The 11,285-nt window shown below is 44.3% G+C and overlaps 1 long non-coding RNA gene and 1 pseudogene across 1 annotated transcript in view; both read left to right on the top strand.

Moving 5' to 3' along the window:
* Positions 1-1,033: 1,033 nt before the first annotated feature.
* Positions 1,034-11,285, top strand: part of LOC124553599 — a 42,800-nt gene continuing 32,548 nt past the window's right edge. The window contains exon 1 of the long non-coding RNA XR_006968073.1: positions 1,034-1,099. This is a non-coding gene — a long non-coding RNA (uncharacterized LOC124553599). The remainder of the gene's footprint in view (positions 1,100-11,285) is intronic.
* Positions 6,102-6,219, top strand: LOC124554345 (annotated as a pseudogene).

The following is an 11,285-nucleotide window of genomic DNA, read 5'->3' as shown; positions in this document are numbered from 1 at the left end:
TTTGCGCTAATCATGCGTTCAGCAGTTTGGCAGCTATTCTTGTTTGAAACGTCAGTGTTGAGTTTGCGGTGTGTCTGTCGCTACACGCCTTGTGACGGAATTATTTTCTATACTTGTCTTTTTCTTTCGCGTCAAGGCAATCTTTCTTTTATATTAGTATACAATGAACGTTCGAATCTGATCAAAGTTCCCATATGCAATTTTCATTACTTTGTCTTGCATATTATTTTGCTACAATATAGTACTTTTACAGAAACATGTGTTTCATTAGGTCTCATAGAAGCGTGGAAATGGAGAAAAAGAAAGCATTAGAGAGGCACCGTCTAACTGTACGTCCTGAAGACTATGAGAAAGTACTGCGAGAATTGTCACAAGAAGAATTACAAGAATTGTCAGGTTCGTCTGAATCCGAGTCGGAAGAGGAAGTTACTGAAGGAGAAAACCACAGCAGTGACTCCGAACAATCGACAGACGAAACAGATGGCCACCTGGTTGAAGAGGGGAGACAACAAAGAGAGGACTACCGATTTTACGTAGGAAAAGATAAAGAAACTTTTTGGATAAGTGGATCCCTTCCGTCTTCTCCTAAAACCAAGGCCAAGAACATGCTAAAAGTTTTGCCAGGTCCAAAAGCAAGTGCTGATATTAACGGAAAAAGAAATTGGTGCATTTTACCTATTTATTACTGACAGGATTATTATTTTTCCTTAGGTTAAAAATGTGAAAGCAATTGCGCTGCAAAAGCCGCAACGCGCCCACTCGTGGAACTGTGAAAGGCTCGCCCACCGAGGGGTTAAAGTGGTCTGGGAAAGATGGCAGGCTTACCGGCCTGCACAGGCCGCTGTTTGCGCAGTCGGGCGAGGCGGCTTCCACAGGTTCCTCGTTCAGCGCGCGCCGGCAACTGCGTAGCCCACGCACGTCCCTGCGTACTGACTGTCAAGAGCCGCAACTAATTTTAAACGCGTTATAATGTAAAGCAGTGTAGTGTGGTGCGTTTTGGTGTGAGCAGCGGTGTCAGTGTGTGTTGTGTGTTGCAGGTGTCCCCGCAATGTGTGATGGCCTGCCATGAGGGACGGGGTGTCCAACAAGGGCGACACGGGTGAGTCTCTCTCTCCCCACTTGTATTACCTAGATGAGAACACTACGCAAAGACTTTTAACTGACAACATCTCCTCGCAAACAGCAGTGGAAACGCTGCTTTTGTTCGCGCCCTGCAGCGTCCGCGCCGCCGCGTGGAAGTCCCTGTGTTAACAGCGGCCAGAATCCACGACCCTTTGGCGGTATGCGGCGCGCGTCGCTAATTACACGACATACTGCTCCGCGGACGCGGCTAGAAACGTTTATTGCCGGAGCCCGTATCAGTTAAAAAAAAAAAAAAAGTGTGTGATATCTTATGGGACTTACAAGGGGAGGCCGCCAATTGTGAAATTCAGGTTCGATTCATACTGCGCATAATAAAAGCTCATGGCCAGAGGTGTAATGTGGCAAAGCACCAAGATGCACTTCCCAGCCGTTGTCGAGAAAATCGACAGTTAAAAGAAACCGTTGCGGTGAAATACTCTCTATGATTAATAGTTTTCTAGAGCGTCGTGGCGCAGCGGTAAGCGCTCGGGTTTGTAATCCGAACGTCGCCGGATCGAATCACGCGCCATGCAACTTTTTTTATTATTAGTTTTTTGTAATTCAAATATATATATATATATATATATATATATATATATATATATGTGTGTGTGTGTGTGTGTGTGTGTGTAGACACATTTGAATAACAAAAAACAAATGCTAAAAAAAAAATTGCATGGCGTGAGATTCGATCCGGCGACCTTCGGATTACGAACCCGAGAGCTTACCGCTGCGCCACGACGCTGTAGAAAATTATTAATCGTAGAGAGTATTTCACCGCAACGGTTTCTTTTAACTGTCGATTTTCTCGACAACGGCTGAGAAGTGCATCTTGGTGCTTTGCCACATTACACCTCTGGGCATGAGCGTTTATTATGCGCAGTATGAATCGAACCTGAATTTCACAATTGGCGGCTTTCCCTTGTTAGTCCCTAAGCTTACACACTACTTAACCTAAATTATCGTAAGGACACACACACACACACACACACACACACACACACCCATGCCCAAGGGAGGACTGGAACCTCCGCCGGGACCAGCCGCACCGCATCAGATCAGTCCTTCGCGCTGCTAGTCCTTTAAGACCACTATTAACGACGTTCTGCTGCTTCACTTCCATCAGCGAACCTTGGGCTAAACTTCTCACTGCTCCAGTGTCGTAATCAACTCGTTGCTATGTGGCTGTCTTTCTCGTATTCTGCGATTTTACACGGAAACCGACACGACGCCACTACACAGCGCGCCCGATGACACACAAGCTGTAAGGCGTGTCACACTACAGGACGACACAAGTATTCTTATTGTGGTTGTCAGTACGTGGGGCGTTTGAAAAGTCCGTGCAAGAATAAAAACTACTTACGTGTTTGGGGCAAACCTTTTTTATTTTTCGACATAGTCTCCTTTCATACTTATACACGCTTCAACGCTGTTCTAATTTGTTGATCGCCTCCGAATAATACGAGTCGCCCAAGTCTGCAAAATAGCTGTTAGTTTCTGCAATCACCTCCTCGTTTGAATAAAATCTTTGTCCCGCCAGCCATTTCTTCAAACTGGGGAACAAATAGTAGTCTGAGGGACCCAAGTGTGGAGAATAGGGGGGGGGGGGGGGGGATGTGAAACGAGTTGGAATCCTGTTTAATAATTTTGCGACCACAACTGCTGAGGTGTGTGTGCTGGTGCATTGTCGTGATGGAAAAGGGCTTTTTTTTTCGGTCCAATCTCCGGCGTTTTTCTTGCAACTCATTTTTCAAACGGTCCAATAACAAACAATAATATGCAGCAGTAATAGTTTTACCCTTTTCCAGATAGTGTATGAAGATTATCCCTTCCGAATCCCAAAACACAATCGCCATTACCTTTCCGCCTTCTTTGATGCAGATTCTTCCTTGGCATCCCATTGTTTAGATTGTTGTTTGGTCTCAGGAGTATAGTAATGTATCCATGTTTCATCCACAGCGTCGAAACGACGCTTAAAGTCCTGCACATTCTTCCTGAACAACTGCAAACCGTCCTTGCAACACTTCACACGATTCCGTTTTTGGTCAAGCGTGAGCAATCGCGGAACCCATCTTGCGGATAGCTTTCTCATGTCCAAATGTTAATGCAAAATATTATGTACCTGTTCATTCGAGATGCCTACAGCACTAGCAATATCACGCACCTTAACTCTTCTGTCATCCACCACAGTATCATGGATTTCATCAATGATTTCTGGAGGGTTGAACGTTCAGCATCATTTGTGCCCATATGGCCACTCCGAAAATTTTGAAACCACTTATGAACTGGTCTGATCGAAGGTGCAGAGTCACCGTAATGTTCATCTAGGTTCCCTTTAGTCTTCTGATGCGTTTTGCCTTTCACTAAGTAATGTTTAATCAGCACACGAAATTCTTTTTCGTACATTTTTTGACAATCTCTGCACTTCCTAGATTCACAGGGATGCCAAACACAAAGAAATAGACCAGTATGGCTGAAGCTTGGTGTGCGTTCTTTCCAAAGATGCTACTAACTAAACATGACCTCGATACGCGCCGGTGGTGCCATCTCTCGGACTTTGCACGCACTTTTCAAACGGCCCACGTACGTGTAGTATTGCAATTTGTTGATTGCTTTCCAGGTTTTATAGTATTTTATAGTACATGTAGTGCTAAAAACACACACTTTTCACAATTGTTATCGTACCATTCTCAGTACCAATGTCAAGATAAGAAGCATAATATGTTAGAAAACCCTGATTATACATAAAACTGTTGTTACATACTAACATGGTGTCCTCTCGAGAATGGTCGTTATTCATAGCATTTCAGCATTGAGAAGAAACGTATTTTACGGTTACGGATATTTATTTGTGTTATGTAGACACAAATATATTCTCTCAAACAGGAGACGATTGACATCCGCTTTGTACGGTACCTCTCCTTAGCTCCAGCCTGTAACTTCACTGAGTAACAGAAGTCTTCCTCTGAAATGTTACTTCCTTTCACAAACCTTGTGGTGCAGCGAATCATTAATTTCCAAGAACTCGCCTGCGGCCGCTCGTCACATAGTCGAGATGTTGATTTCAACGTAATGACGCCAAGGGCGGTCAATATCACCTGTGGTGCAACTTCGATACTGTGGAACAATTCTCTTCTACTGCACGCTCGCTGCTTTCCATATTTGAGGAGCTGATAGTGTAGACCAAAAGAAGGAAAAACTGTCCAGTAAACATGAACTGTAAAGTGCGTACCTTAACAGCTGTGAGCACGTGTTCATCTCCACTACAGCGAAACACCTCTCTCCCGCTGAACAAGTACTCGTTACTCGTCAGGTACCCACCTTAGGACCCATGTTTACAGGGCATTTTTTTCTACTTTTTGGGCGTTACAAGCACCTCTCGAGACATGGAAACCAAAGAGCTTGCACTAGAAGAGATTCGTTTCACAGTATCGAAGATGAAGTAGTGCCCATAACTCTTAAGGTATACGTTTTGGAGCCCCTGTGCATCTATTATCGTGTACTTTGGGGAAGAGGTTAATATCAGAGCGACACTGAAGGCAGTGTAGAAGGAATACTTTACGCACTTGTTAAATTCAGGTCTACACGAAGTAAGTGTCGAGTATTGCAGCAGGGGATATTGGCAAACAGTAGTTGTATCGTGTGATAAGAGTTTTGTGGAAGGAGAAGAAGACTCCACAAGATTAGAAAAGGACTACTGATTCTCCTTATATTCAAGAAAGGGAGTAGGAAGGACTGTAGAGACTAAGGGGGCGTCACACTGGCACCACACTGTGCCGAGGTATGTCAATCCGAACAAGGGCGGGGAGGGGGGGGGGGGGGGGGAGAGAAGCGGCGCGGCTCCAGGTGTGGGAGGTCAGCCCGTGACGTCGTATTCGCAGAGTCACCTGCTGGACCACCACCAGGAGTTCGGGGAAGACCCTCGTGATGACCTTTCTCGGTATAGAAAAGAGACTAGACAGCGTCTGCAGAAGAAAAGTCCGGTAAGAGTGGGGGAGATGCGCTGTGCAAGTTTGAGTTATGCGGGAAAAAAAGGTTCATATGGCTCTGAGCACTATGGGACTTAATTTCTGAGGTCATCAGTCCCCTAGAACTTAGAGCTACTTAAACCTAACTAACCTAAGGACATCACACACATCCATGCTCGAGGCAGGATTCGAACCTGCGACCGTAGCGGTCACGCGGTTCCAGACTGAAGCGCCTAGAATCGCACGGCCACAGCGGCCGGCTGTTATGCGAAAGTGAAGAAATGAAAGGACTGGTTGGTTCCAGGAAATAAGTGGCGTGAAACAGGGCAGTGCATAGTGGTCGTGGATGAATGACTAAGGTGGCAGGAAAAAGTGGAGAATACGAGACGAAAGCAGTGGTGTTTGCAGATGACTTGAGGAGCAGATTGAGCAACTGCTGGATGCTCGGGAAGAAACTGAGAGACAGTATGGAACGAAATTTGATGTAAACAAATGTGAGATCATGGTTACAAACAGAAAGAAAGGAAGACCACCTAGCGGAATTAGGATTGGTGGTGAATAACTGAGAAAGGTCGAAGGTGCAAGGACTTGGGAAGTGTGACACAGGAAGATGGGACAAATAGAGAGAGATCAGTGAACGTGGCAGAGACGGGCTGGTAGGAGCCTGGGTTGGAAAGTCACACAAAAAAGCAGAGAAGTAGTGCATAATAGGAGTTGCTACATCCCAGTACTGACCTATGCGTCTGAAACATGATTAAAGACATTTGACGTGAAGTTTTCAGAATACAAGTAAGAAGGAGAGAGAGTGTGAGGAATGAAAGGGTAAGGGGAATGGTGAAAGAGAAACCCTTGGAGAGCAGGGGAGAGACATCAAGGCCAAGATGGTATGGGCACTTGAAGAGAATGGAATATAGAAGAATTCCCAAGAAGATACATGGAATTGAGATGCAAGACGGAGGTACGGATCGTGTACTTTCAACTGTGTGTGAATACCCTGTTAATTATGACAGTGCCAACGGCCTTGCCGCAGTGGTAACACCGGTTCCCGTCAGATCACCCAAGTTAAGCGCTGTCGGGCTGGGCTAGCACTTGGATGGGTGACCGTCCGATCTGCCGAACGCTGTTGGCACGCGGGCTGCACTCAGCCCTTGTGAGGCAAACTGAGGAGCTAGTTGACTGAGAAGTAGCGGCTCCGGTCTCGTAAACTGGAGAGCGGTGTGCTGACCACACGCCCCTCCGTATCCACATCCAGTGACGCCTGTGGGCTAGGGATGACATGGCGGCCGGTCGGAGCCGTTGGAGCTTCATGGCCTCTTCAGACATAGTATAGTTCTGTAATTAATCATGACACAGCCTGTATCTAAAGAAAAGTAAGAGCAAGCTCCCACAGATGTGAATACGTGTGTTGTTAAGTTGGAAGTGGCGCATGTTGTTGTGGTACAGTGCTTCAATCGATAAGGGCTGCTGCTATGAACGTAGAAGTTCTGTGTTCAAACCCACAGTGATGTTTGGACGTTTTTTCTTTGTGGCAAAAAAAGGCCGCCAATTAACGCCGTCGTGCTGATTCCAGGCTACACTCGGTAAGTTCTAAGATGGGAAGAAGAAGTTAAGAGGACCACCACAGTGGCAGCAGTGTCGACTTATTGTGAACATCCTCACTGTCGAACCAATGAAATGCGTCGCAGGCGGTGCTTCCCACTTAACGTGTAACAGTGTTCCTTCGTCATTTCATGCCAGTATGGGCGCGGGGAAGATGGCGGCTTAACCACATCTGAGCACTGCGACTACATAGTCTTAACAGGGGGACCGCACCGTCCTGGCTACAACTAGCAAGAAAGGAAGACCAACTAGTGGAATTAAGATTGAAGGTGAATAACTGAAGAAGGTGCAAGGACTTGGGAGATGTGACACAGGAAGATGGAACAAATGAGAAAGAGATCAGTGAACGTGGCAGAGACGGGCTGAAGGATTCCTGCGAAGTGGTAGGATTCTGCTACGATTCACACTGACAGGCCATATAGGAGTACGACTTGAGCATATGTAAACAGGAAGGCGCAACTGTCGGCCGTTTCTTTAAGGGACCCACTTTGAAAATTATAGGCACGCAGATGTGCTTTGTACGGTCACCAACATCCCAGAGAGCGAGTAGGCGTTTAGTTTCATAAGCGCGTATCATCATCCCTGCAATAGATATGCGTGGTATGCCACTAAATTATGTAATGACCGAGAACTGTTCATCAATCTGATCCAAGTTTGTTTTTCAGTAGACATGTTGAAAAAACCGAAACACATACAAAAATTCAGCGTCCGTTACGTGTGCCATGTTTCTGTGATCAGTACCATCCTGATTTGTACAGTGCTCCACAGGTTACACGTTATACTTGAAATAAATGTAGATACAAAAACATAAACGATTGTACTGATTTGATTGATAGTTGGCACGTTTATATTTTTTTGTTTATATTTCGAATTTAATTGCAAAAACATCTTTTTCCTACTTTCGGGATGGATATAGTGAAAATTATATTCATTAAAAAATTGATAATTTGCACAATCATGCCGACCGAGGTGGCCGAGCGGTTCTAGGCGCTACACCAACAGCAACTCCGGTTTGGTGCTAACATACCTCACATAATGTTATTGACCATATATTTTGGTAGCTGTTCTGCTACACAATATACAACTTGTCATCTGCAAACAGCAAAACGTAATTTATTTTTCTGTTTGTTATGCATGTACGAACGGAAATAAGACTACCACGTTTTCTTTCTGTAACTTACAGTTGTGAACTTGTGGTGCTTTCTACTGTGTTGTTGTCGAAGTACTTCTTTGCCTGCATTCGCGTGGCAATGCACTTCATCCGATTACTCAAAACATGGGCGGAGTTTTCGGTGCCATTACGTGTTGTTGTGGCTGTGTGGCGTTCATTTGTTTCGTAGCGTGTTCTGCTGGGTGAGGCGCGCGAGTTTGAATTGTATTTGGCGTTAGTGGTGTGTGGTTGGTGTGGGTTTGCGTGTGTGCGATGTGTGAGTTGAGTACTGGGGCACCCAACAAACATTGAAACTGATCTTCACATCCTAAAAACTAGCAGCAGCCTATACCAAATATTAACTATAGAAGAAAACTATCACATCCAAAAATCAATAGCCCAAGGAAAGAAAGTACTCAATGAATACACATCACTGCGCAACAAAAGCCTCTTCTCGACAATAGCAGAACTATACAAGTAACACACACACACCACAAAAAAGGGACCTCTCTCTCTCTCTCTCTCTCTCTCTCTCTCTCTCTCTCCCTCTCCCTCTCCCCCAGTACTCAACAACACACACATCACACACACGCAAACCCACACAAACCACTAACGCCAAATACAATTCAAACTCGCGCGCCTCACCCAGCAGAACACGCTACGAAACAAATGAACGCCACACAGCCACAACAACACGTAATGGCACCGAAAACTCAGCCTATGTTTTGAGTAATCGGATGAAGTGCATTGCCACGCGAATGCAGGCAAAGAAGTACTTCTCCAACAACACAGTAGAAAGCACCACAAGTTCAAAACTGTAAGTTACAGAAAGAAAACGTGATACAGTCGCATTTCCGTTCGTAAATGCATAACAAACGGAAAAATAAATTACGTTTTGCTGTTTGCAGATGACAAGTTGTATATTGTGTAGCAGAACAGCTACCAAAATAAATGGTCAATAGCATTATGTAAGGTATGTTAACTAATGCTTACACCCACTTTTCGCCAATGAAGTTATAAATGCAACTTCTACATAATGTTGTAAACAACACAAATGCTAATATGTAATATCTACAGTTAAAAATAAAAAATAGAATCCACTGACGATAGCACAAAAGTGCTGAAACATGTATGGGTGAAACAAAAGAAAAAAAAGGTGTATTGCATAAGGCGGAACTTCTCATCCAATTTTAATTCACTTCTTGTGGTTAAATGTCTCATGGAAACATTTAGTTATGAGATCTATAAGTTCCCCGAAAACGGTAGTGTGTTTCGTCTTCCTTTCTCCCTACGTTTGAAGTCCTAGCCGTACCCTAGGACACTCTTGTCAATATGAGTAAAACGTGTGAGGGGGAGTTGGTGCGGCCCCCTTCTAAGCTAGATTTCGCGGCCTCCACAAAGCGATACATACATCACTCAAGAACGTCCTCAGATTTTTCACGTAATAGAGGCTCTTAAAACTCGGTACGTAGGCTTTCGCTGAACAGTTGGGCTCTGTCACGAGATCTCTGCCACTTCGTGTTATTCGCTATTTTGGTGGCGCTCTTCTACAATTCAAACAAGCCTGTCACAGTTAGTCATGTCCCCGTTTCCGTAAAAGACGTTGCATGCCAGTAATATTTCATGTAGGTCGAACAAACGTGAGTAATGTTCCAGAATTGGACGCAAGTGTTCTCCGAGCACTCTGTTTGGAAAGCGCCCAGTTGAACAGATTTTCGAGCAGTCTGCTTTACAGATCTGCAATTAGTTTCCTTTCCGATTTGAGCCTCGTGTTTTTCGAAGGTTGCACTGTCTACCCTCCTAAGTCTCCATAGTGATGCTCAATATGTTCAGAAGCGTTTTTATTACCGAATTTAGGTTCACAAACAGGGTAGAACATAAGTCTTTCACATATGTCTGTGGACGATATCTCCCGCCTTCAATACTGCGTGTACACGTCAGAATGACGTCACATTCGCCTCAGTTGGTGTGCAATGAAGGCGCTAAAGCGCAAGCGTTTAATACATCCACGAACATCGCCGAACACGATAGTTTTGATGGTTAAGTTTCCACCCGTAGACTTTGGATTGACCTTTAACCCTTTCGTGAGCCGTGGGAAACATGCTTCCCACTACAATGAACTCGCTTCTAGTCCCGTAGGATTGACAGCTCCCACCTCTGTACAGTGCTACCACCTAGTGAACAGTATAGGGTACTACTTCCAATCGGAAGTTCGCGCCGTTTTCGCAGAGGCATTGTGTAGCTGAGTGTTGCTCTGTAGAGGAGCCTTTCAGTGCTGTTTGCGTGACATTTTGTGGGTTTTTTTCCCCTCAAAGCTGATATACCCAAATTTATGAAGGAAAACGTAAAATTGGAACGAGGAGAATTCCAGTTTGAAACAAAAGAAGCCATTTCTGCACTAAAATGGATGGATAACCGTCCAGTCACTTTCCTGTCCTCAATTCATGACCCATGAGAAACAGCCACAGTGAAAAGGAAAAACAAGAATGGTGCTAGTACAGAGATTTCTTGTCCTGAAGTTGTGACAGAATACAACAAAATAATGGATGGTGTCGATATGTTTGATCAATTACGAGAGAGGTACGCTATTGACAGACGTTCTGTAAAATGGTGGCACACAATATTTTATTTCCTGTTGGACGTTTCTGCAGTGAACAGTTTTATCCTGTGGAAAATAAGTAAAAGAGAAAGTAGACAGGACGATCAGCTCACATACAGGATCCATCTAGCCAGACAATTGATCGCTGGCTGCTCGTCCCAAAAAAGGCGTGGACAAAAACCTGTCTTTCTGGCAAGAAGGGATAAAGTACCTGAAGATTTTCTTCATGTGGATGTAGGGGAGCATCAACCCATTTTAGGAGAAACCTGCTGGACGTGCCGCCATTGTGGTACCAAATCTGCGGAAAAGAGCACTCGCTGTGTTTATACATATCCTCAAATACCACTTTGCGTAGACCCATGTTTCAGAAAATTTCATGGCAAGTAATTATGAACAATCATTGTAACAAGAGGAGTAAATTTATGAAATAAATATGACATATATTGAAAAAGTTGTTTTTGTCATTTAACTCCAAGGAAGGGCAGTGGGAAGAATACTTCCCACCTTGTTGTGTAACCTCACTTTCACAGTTGGAGCAAATTTGATGTTCTGTATGATAAATACACCTGTCTGTTAACTACTACCTGCTCTCCATTCATTAAAAAAAACTGCTCAGTAATTTTGCCCACGAAAGGGTTAACGCAAGATTATGCTTCTCAATGCGCAGAATAAGACAGCATTTGACATTTTTAAATTCAGTCAATGATCTTATATAGATACGAAATATCAAATTTTGATTGCACCTGGAAGTTTCACCGTTTTAAGCGTTTAGTAATGTGTATACCCTAAGTTTCTTTTAATCGAGTTAACGGAATACTGTTCAAGAAAAGTGTTATGTGCGTAGAAG

Source organism: Schistocerca americana, chromosome 11, assembly GCF_021461395.2.
Source record: "Schistocerca americana isolate TAMUIC-IGC-003095 chromosome 11, iqSchAmer2.1, whole genome shotgun sequence".
NCBI classification, from domain to species: domain Eukaryota; kingdom Metazoa; phylum Arthropoda; class Insecta; order Orthoptera; family Acrididae; genus Schistocerca; species Schistocerca americana.
This window is presented reverse-complemented; position numbering and strand designations above follow the sequence as displayed.